The sequence below is a fragment of the Petromyzon marinus genome, unplaced genomic scaffold, assembly GCF_048934315.1.
Source record: "Petromyzon marinus isolate PM22_M1 ecotype Great Lakes invasive population unplaced genomic scaffold, UKy_Petmar_22M1.pri1.0 PM_G_Scaffold_25, whole genome shotgun sequence".
NCBI lineage: Eukaryota > Metazoa > Chordata > Hyperoartia > Petromyzontiformes > Petromyzontidae > Petromyzon > Petromyzon marinus.
The window spans coordinates 1,317,361-1,328,924 of record NW_027422817.1 but is presented as its reverse complement, the minus strand read 5'-3'; positions in this window follow the sequence as shown (position 1 = coordinate 1,328,924).

The following is an 11,564-nucleotide window of genomic DNA, read 5'->3' as shown; positions in this document are numbered from 1 at the left end:
GCCAGGACCTTTCCCGGCACACTGAGGAGTGAGATGCCCCTGTAGTTGTTACAGTCTGTGCGGTCCCCCTTCTTAAAAAGGGGGACCACCAGGGCATCCTTCCAATCCTGCGGAACCCATCCAGTGGTCCAGACTGTTGTTATGATGTCATATAGGGCAGTCTGTGCACAAACGCCACCCTCCCTCAGCATTTCGCTTGGGAGATCATCTCTGCCCGCTGCCTTTCCTGGTCTCAGACACTTACATACAGACACTTACATACAGACACTTACATACAGACACTTACATACAGACACATACAGACACTTACATACAGACACTTATATACAGACACTAAGACACTTACATACAGACACTTACACACAGACATTTACATACAGATACTTACATACAGACACTTACATACAGACACTTACATACAGACACTGAGACACTTACATAGAGACACTACTTACAGACACTTACATACAGAAGCTTACATACAGACACTTACATACAGACACTGAGACACTTACATACAGGCACTTACATACAGACACTGAGACACTTACATACAGACACTTACAAACATACACTTACATAAAGAAACTTACATACAGACACTTACATACAGATACTTACATACAGACACTTACAGACACTTACATACAGCCACTTACATACAGACACTTACATACAACAACAACAACAACCGCCATTCGCCACTAAGTGGCGGTGACGTCACCACGACGCTTGTGCCAGGCTATGTGCACCCTGAGGCCACGTGAAGTGTCGAACGCCCGCTGGCAGGAGGTCACGGGGCAGACCCAGGTGCCACGGGTCGACTGACTGAGATGACTGGCTGATGCACCACCTGTGCCCCCTACTGTGCCAACCTGCTGTGCTTTAGCCACCCGGCGCTCCGCTCGCTGTTGTGAGCGTCTCTCCTCCGCCCTCCGTTGTTGTTGGAGGGCGACTGCCTCCAACTGCCCAGTAGCATCCTTCACGAGCCTCCTCCACAGCGGCCGATCTTGACACCGCTGGTACCAGTCATCGGCAAGTCCACTCAGCTCCACGTCCTCCTGTACCACATCACTCCATCTCTTCTCTAGCCCGTGCCGCGCCCGCTTAGCACCCTCAATCCAGCCAAACAAAAGCTGTTTCGGCATGCGGTGGCTGGGCATGCGGGCTACATGACCCAGCCATCGCAGCCTTGCCTGCCGGAGGAGCTCACCGATGGGACCCTGCCCAGATCTTTCAAGGATTTGTGAGCTCCTCACACAATCCAGTCTGGTTAAACCCAGGATGGATCGTAGGCAGGCCAGCCTAAATGTTTCTAACCGGCGAAGATGTTCCATTAGGGGGGTCCACGTTTCGCAAGCGTAGATAAGGGAGGGAATGACCGTGGCCGAGAAGACCTGAAGCTTAGTGTGGAGCGACAGACCAGGTAGCTTCCACACAGCGTTACGCAACCGATGAAAAGATATTGCCGCTCGACTGATTCGGAGTGAGACCTCTGCTGTTAAACTGGAGCCAGTCATAAGCACACTGCCCAGGTATGGGAAACTCTCCACTCTCTCCACAACTGCCCCATCACCGATTGGGAGTTGTGGGGGTGGAGTGTCCGATGGTACAAAATATCCAGGCAGGTGCTTAGTTTTGGTGGGGCTGATGGTAAGGCCCCACCTCTTCGTGGCATGCTCCAGTCTCAGCAGCAGCGTCTCCAACTCCTCCTCTGACTGAGCAGCTATTACCAAGTCATCAGCATACATAACGTGGTTGAGCAATAGGGAGCCATCCCTTGACCGCACCCGGGCATCGATTAGCCTCCCATTATATCTGTACCATATGGAGATTCCCCCGGTACAGCTATTGAAGGCTTCACGAACTACGTGGTCAAAATAAATGTTAAATAATGTGGGAGCCAGAGGACATCCCTGTCGCACCCCAAGGTGTACAGGGAATGGCTCTGACTCCCGGCCACGTAGTTTTACCCGGGCCCGCTCACCATCATGAAGGTCCTTAATGATCGTGAGCAGAGGGTCAGGTACTCCAAAAGCACGAATAACGATCCAGAGCCCAGGCCTACTGATGGTATCATAGGCCTTGACCAGGTCAATAAAGCAGAGATGTAGGTCTTGTTGGAATTCCCTACACCTCTGCTGTAGCAGACGGACAGAAAATATGGCATCTGTGCAGGACCGCCCTTTCCTGAAACCGCATTGGGGCTCCGCAAGCCTCTCCTCAGCGTGCCTGGCAAGGCGATGCTGAATAATCCTTGCCAGGACCTTTCCCGGCACACTGAGGAGTGAGATGCCCCTGTAGTTGTTACAGTCTGTGCGGTCCCCCTTCTTAAAAAGGGGGACCACCAGGGCATCCTTCCAATCCTGCGGAACCCATCCAGTGGTCCAGACTGTTGTTATGATGTCATATAGGGCAGTCTGTGCACAAACGCCACCCTCCCTCAGCATTTCGCTTGGGAGATCATCTCTGCCCGCTGCCTTTCCTGGTCTCAGACACTTACATACAGACACTTACATACAGACACTTACATACAGACACTTACATACAGACACATACAGACACTTACATACAGACACTTATATACAGACACTAAGACACTTACATACAGACACTTACACACAGACATTTACATACAGATACTTACATACAGACACTTACATACAGACACTTACATACAGACACTGAGACACTTACATATAGACACTTACATACAGAAACTTACATACAGACACTGATATACTTACATACAGACACTTAACATACAGACACTTACATACAGACACTTACATACAGACACTTACATACAGACACTTACATACAGACACTGAGACACTTACATACAGTCACTTACATACAGACACTTACATACAGACACTGAGATATTCACATACAGACACTTACATACAAACACTTAACATACAGACACTTACATACAGACACTTACATACAGACACTTACTTAGACACTTACTTAAAGACACTGAGACACTTAAATACAGACACTTACATACAGACACTTACATACAGACACTTACAAACACACACTGACATACAGACACTGAGACTTACATACAGACACTTACATACAGACACTTACATACAGACACTTACATAAAGACATTTACATACAGATACTGAGACACTTACATACAGACACTTACATACAGACACTTACATACACACACTTACATACAGACACTTACATACAGACACTTACATACAGGCACTTACATACAGACACTTACATATACACTTACATACAGACACTTACATACTGACACAAACAGACACTGAGACACTTACATACAGACACTTACATACAAACACTTACATACAGACACTTACATACAGACACTTACATACAGACACTTACATACAGACCCTTACATACACACACTTAGACACTTACATACAGACACTTACATACAGACTCTTACATAAAGACACTTACATACAGACACTTAGACACTTACATACAGACACTTACATACAGACTCTTACATAAAGACACTTACATACAGACAATTACATACAGACACTTACATACAGACACTAAGACACTTACATACAGACACTTACATACAGACACTTACATACAGACACTGAGACACTTACATAGACACTTACATAAAGACGCTTACATACACTTACATACAGACACTGAGACATTTACATACAGACACTTACATACAGACACTTACATACAGACACTTAGATACAGACACTGAGACACTAACATACAGACACTTACATACAGACACTGAGACACTTACATACAGACACTTACATACAGACACTTACATACAGACACTTACATACAGACACTGAGACACTTACATACAGACACTTACATACAGACACTGAGACACTTACATACAGACACTGAGACATTTACATACAGACACTTACATAAAGACACTGAGACACTTACATAGACACTTACATACAGACGCTTACATACAGACACTTACATACAGACACTGAGACACTTACATACAGACACTTACATACAGACACTTACATACAGACACTGAGACACTTACATACAGATGCTTACATACAGACACTTATATACAGACACTGAGACACTTACATACAGACACTTACATAGACACTTACATACAGACACTTACATAAAGACACTTACATACAGACACTTACATACAAACACTGAGACACTTACATAGACACTTACATACAGACGCTTACATACACTTACATACAGACACTGAGACACTTACATACAGACACTTACATACACTTACATACAGACACTGAGACACTTACATACAGACACTTACATACAGACACTTAAATACAGACGCTGAGACACTTACATAGACACATACAGACGCTTACATACAGACACTTACATACAGACACTGAGACACTTACATACAGACACTTACATACAGACACTTACATTGAGACACTTACATACAGAAACTTACATACAGACACTGAGACACTTACATAGAGACACTACTTACAGACACTTACAAACATACACTTACATAAAGAAACTTACATACAGACACTTACATACAGATACTTACATACAGACACTTACAGACACTTACATACAGCCACTTACATACAGACACTTACATACAACAACAACAACAACAACCGCCATTCGCCACTAAGTGGCGGTGACGTCACCACGACGCTTGTGCCAGGCTATGTGCACCCTGAGGCCACGTGAAGTGTCGAACGCCCGCTGGCAGGAGGTCACGGGGCAGACCCAGGTGCCACGGGTCGACTGACTGAGATGACTGGCTGATGCACCACCTGTGCCCCCTACTGTGCCAACCTGCTGTGCTTTAGCCACCCGGCGCTCCGCTCGCTGTTGTGAGCGTCTCTCCTCCGCCCTCCGTTGTTGTTGGAGGGCGACTGCCTCCAACTGCCCAGTAGCATCCTTCACGAGCCTCCTCCACAGCGGCCGATCTTGACACCGCTGGTACCAGTCATCGGCAAGTCCACTCAGCTCCATGTCCTCCTGTACCACATCACTCCATCTCTTCTCTAGCCCGTGCCGCGCCCGCTTAGCACCCTCAATCCAGCCAAACAAAAGCTGTTTCGGCATGCGGTGGCTGGGCATGCGGGCTACATGACCCAGCCATCGCAGCCTTGCCTGCCGGAGGAGCTCACCGATGGGACCCTGCCCAGATCTTTCAAGGATTTGTGAGCTCCTCACACAATCCAGTCTGGTTAAACCCAGGATGGATCGTAGGCAGGCCAGCCTAAATGTTTCTAACCGGCGAAGATGTTCCATTAGGGGGGTCCACGTTTCGCAAGCGTAGATAAGGGAGGGAATGACCGTGGCCGAGAAGACCTGAAGCTTAGTGTGGAGCGACAGACCAGGTAGCTTCCACACAGCGTTACGCAACCGATGAAAAGATATTGCCGCTCGACTGATTCGGAGTGAGACCTCTGCTGTTAAACTGGAGCCAGTCATAAGCACACTGCCCAGGTATGGGAAACTCTCCACTCTCTCCACAACTGCCCCATCACCGATTGGGAGTTGTGGGGGTGGAGTGTCCGATGGTACAAAATATCCAGGCAGGTGCTTAGTTTTGGTGGGGCTGATGGTAAGGCCCCACCTCTTCGTGGCACGCTCCAGTCTCAGCAGCAGCATCTCCAACTCCTCCTCTGACTGAGCAGCTATTACCAAGTCATCAGCATACATAACGTGGTTGAGCAATAGGGAGCCATCCCTTGACCGCACCCGGGCATCGATTAGCCTCCCATTATATCTGTACCATATGGAGATTCCCCCGGTACAGCTATTGAAGGCTTCACGAACTACGTGGTCAAAATAAATGTTAAATAATGTGGGAGCCAGAGGACATCCCTGTCGCACCCCAAGGTGTACAGGGAATGGCTCTGACTCCCGGCCACGTAGTTTTACCCGGGCCCGCTCACCATCATGAAGGTCCTTAATGATCGTGAGCAGAGGGTCAGGTACTCCAAAAGCACGAATAACGACCCAGAGCCCAGGCCTACTGATGGTATCATAGGCCTTGACCAGGTCAATAAAGCAGAGATGTAGGTCTTGTTGGAATTCCCTACACCTCTGCTGTAGCAGACGGACAGAAAATATGGCATCTGTGCAGGACCGCCCTTTCCTGAAACCGCATTGGGGCTCCGCAAGCCTCTCCTCAGCGTGCCTGGCAAGGCGATGCTGAATAATCCTTGCCAGGACCTTTCCCGGCACACTGAGGAGTGAGATGCCCCTGTAGTTGTTACAGTCTGTGCGGTCCCCCTTCTTAAAAAGGGGGACCACCAGGGCATCCTTCCAATCCTGCGGAACCCATCCAGTGGTCCAGACTGTTGTTATGATGTCATATAGGGCAGTCTGTGCACAAACGCCACCCTCCCTCAGCATTTCGCTTGGGAGATCATCTCTGCCCGCTGCCTTTCCTGGTCTCAGACACTTACATACAGACACTTACATACAGACACTTACATACAGACACTTACATACAGACACTTACATACAGACACATACAGACACTTACATACAGACACTTACATACAGACACTAAGACACTTACATACAGACACTTACACACAGACATTTACATACAGATACTTACATACAGACACTTACATACAGACACTTACATACAGACACTGAGACACTTACATATAGACACTTACATACAGAAACTTACATACAGACACTGAGATACTTACATACAGACACTTACATACAGACACTTAACATACAGACACTTACATACAGACACTTACATACAGACACTTACATACAGACACTTACATACAGACACTGAGACACTTACATACAGTCACTTACATACAGACACTTACATACAGACACTGAGATATTCACATACAGACACTTACATACAAACACTTAACATACAGACACTTACATACAGACACTTACATACAGACACTTACTTAGACACTTACTTACAGACACTGAGACACTTAAATACAGACACTTACATACAGACACTTACATACAGACACTTACAAACACACACTGACATACAGACACTGAGACTTACATACAGACACTTACATACAGACACTTACATACAGACACTTACATAAAGACATTTACATACAGATACTGAGACACTTACATACAGACACTTACATACAGACACTTACATACACACACTTACATACAGACACTTACATACAGACACTTACATACAGGCACTTACATACAGACACTTACATAGACACTTACATACAGACACTTACATACTGACACAAACAGACACTGAGACACTTACATACAGACACTTACATACAAACACTTACATACAGACACTTACATACAGACACTTACATACAGACACTTACATACAGACACTTACAAACACACACTGACATACAGACACTGAGACTTACATACAGACACTTACATACAGACACTTACATACAGACACTTACATAAAGACATTTACATACAGATACTGAGACACTTACATACAGACACTTACATACAGACACTTACATACACACACTTACATACAGACACTTACATACAGACACTTACATACAGGCACTTACATACAGACACTTACATAGACACTTACATACAGACACTTACATACTGACACAAACAGACACTGAGACACTTACATATAGACACTTACATACAAACACTTACATACAGACACTTACATACAGACACTTACATACAGACACTTACATACAGACCCTTACATACACACACTTAGACACTTACATACAGACACTTACATACAGACTCTTACATAAAGACACTTACATACAGACACTTAGACACTTACATACAGACACTTACATACAGACTCTTACATAAAGACACTTACATACAGACAATTACATACAGACACTTACATACAGACACTAAGACACTTACATACAGACACTTACATACAGACACTTACATACAGACACTGAGACACTTACATAGACACTTACATAAAGACGCTTACATACACTTACATACAGACACTGAGACATTTACATACAGACACTTACATACAGACACTTACATACAGACACTTAGATACAGACACTGAGACACTAACATACAGACACTTACATACAGACACTGAGACACTTACATACAGACACTTACATACAGACACTTACATACAGACACTTACATACAGACACTGAGACACTTACATACAGACACTTACATACAGACACTGAGACACTTACATACAGACACTGAGACATTTACATACAGACACTTACATAAAGACACTGAGACACTTACATAGACACTTACATACAGACGCTTACATACAGACACTTACATACAGACACTGAGACACTTACATACAGACACTTACATACAGACACTTACATACAGACACTGAGACACTTACATACAGATGCTTACATACAGACACTTATATACAGACACTGAGACACTTACATACAGACACTTACATAGACACTTACATACAGACACTTACATAAAGACATTTACATACAGATACTGAGACACTTACATACAGACACTTACATACAGACACTTACATACACACACTTACATACAGACACTTACATACAGACACTTACATACAGACACTTACATACAGGCACTTACATACAGACACTTACATAGACACTTACATTCAGACACTTACATACTGACACAAACAGACACTGAGACACTTACATACAGACACTTACATAAAAACACTTACATACAGACACTTACATACAGACACTTACATACAGACACTTGCATACAGACCCTTACATACACACACTTAGACACTTACATACAGACACTTACATACAGACTCTTACATAAAGACACTTACATACAGACACTTAGACACTTACATACAGACACTTACATACAGACTCTTACATAAAGACACTTACACACAGACAATTACATACAGACACTTACATACAGACACTAAGACACTTACATAAAGACACTTACATACAGACACTTACATACAGACACTGAGACACTTACATATACACTTACATACAGACGCTTACATACACTTACATACAGACACTGAGACATTTACATACAGACACTTACATACAGACACTTACATACAGACACTTACATACAGACACTTACATTGAGACACTTACATACAGAAACTTACATACAGACACTGAGACACTTACATAGAGACACTACTTACAGACACTTACATACAGAAGCTTACATACAGACACTTACATACAGACACTGAGACACTTACATACAGACACTTACATACAGACACTGAGACACTTACATACAGACACTTACATACAAGCACTTACAAACAGGCACTTACATACAGACACTTACATACAGACACTTACAAACATACACTTACATACAGAAACTTACATACAGACACTTACATACAGATACTTACATACAGACACTTACAGACACTTACATACAGCCACTTACATACAGACACTTACATACAGACACTTACATACAGACACTAAGACACTTGCATACAGACACTTACACACAGACATTTACATACAGATACTTACATACAGAAACTTACATACAGACACTTACATACAGACACTGAGACACTTACATACAGACACTTACATACAGAAACTTACATACAGACACTGAGATACTTACATACAGACACTTACATACAGACACTTAACATACAGACACTTACATACAGACACTTACATACAGACACTTACATACAGACACTTACATACAGACACTGAGACACTTACATACAGACACTTACATACAGACACTTACATACAGACACTGAGATATTCACATACAGACACTTACTTACAAACACTTAACATACAGACACTTACATACAGACACTTACATACAGACTCTTACATTAAAGACACTTACATACAGACACTTACATACAGAAACTTACATACAGACACTGAGATACTTACATACAGACACTTACATACAGACACTTAACATACAGACACTTACATACAGACACTTACATACAGACACTTACATACAGACACTGAGACACTTACATACAGACACTTACATACAGACACTTACATACAGACACTGAGATATTCACATACAGACACTTACTTACAAACACTTAACATACAGACACTTACATACAGACACTTACATACAGACACTTACTTAGACACTTACTTACAGACACTGAGACACTTAAATACAGACACTTACATACAGACACTTACAAACACACACTGACATACAGACACTGAGACTTACATACAGACACTTACATATAGACACTTACATACAGACACTTACATAAAGACATTTACATACAGATACTGAGACACTTACATACAGACACTTACATACAGACACTTACATACACACACTTACATACAGACACTTACATACAGACACTTACATACAGGCACTTACATACAGACACTTACATAGACACTTACATACAGACACTTACATAGTGACACAAACAGACACTGAGACACTTACATACAGACACTTACATACAAACACTTACATACAGACACTTACATACAGACACTTACATACAGACACTTACATACAGACCCTTACATACACACACTTAGACACTTACATACAAACACTTACATACAGACTCTTACATAAAGACACTTACATACAGACACTGAGACACTTACATACAGACCCTTACATACAGACTCTTACATAAAGACACTTACATACAGACAATTACATACAGACACTTACATACAGACACTAAGACACTTACATACAGACACTTACATACATACACTTACATACAGACACTGAGACATTTACATACAGACACTTACATACAGACACTTACATACAGACACTTACATACAGACACTGAGACACTTACATACGGACACTTACATACAGACATTGAGACACTTACATACAGACACTTACATACATACACTTACCTACAGACACTTACATGCAGACACTGAGACACTTACATACAGACACTTACATACAGACACTGAGACACTTACATACAGACACTGAGACACTTACATACAGACACTTACATAAAGACACTGAGACACTTACATAGACACTTACATACAAACGCTTACATACAGACACTTACATACAGACACTGAGACACTTACATACAGACACTTACATACAGACACTTACATAGAGACACTGAGACACTTACATACAGATGCTTACATACAGACACTTATATACAGACACTGAGACACTTACATACAGACACTTACATACAGACACTTACATACAGACACTTACATACAGACACTTACATACTGACACTGTGACACTGACATACAGACACTTACATACAGATACTTACATAGAGACAGTTACATACAGAAACTTACATACAGACACTTACATACAGATACTTACATACAGGCACTTACATACAGACACTTACATAGACACTTACATACAGACACTTACATACTGACACAAGCAGACACTGAGACACTTACATACAGACACTTACATACAAACACTTACATACAGACACTTACATACAGACACTTACATACAGACACTTACATACAGACCCTTACATACACACACTTAGACACTTACATGCAGACACTTACATACAGACTCTTACATAAAGA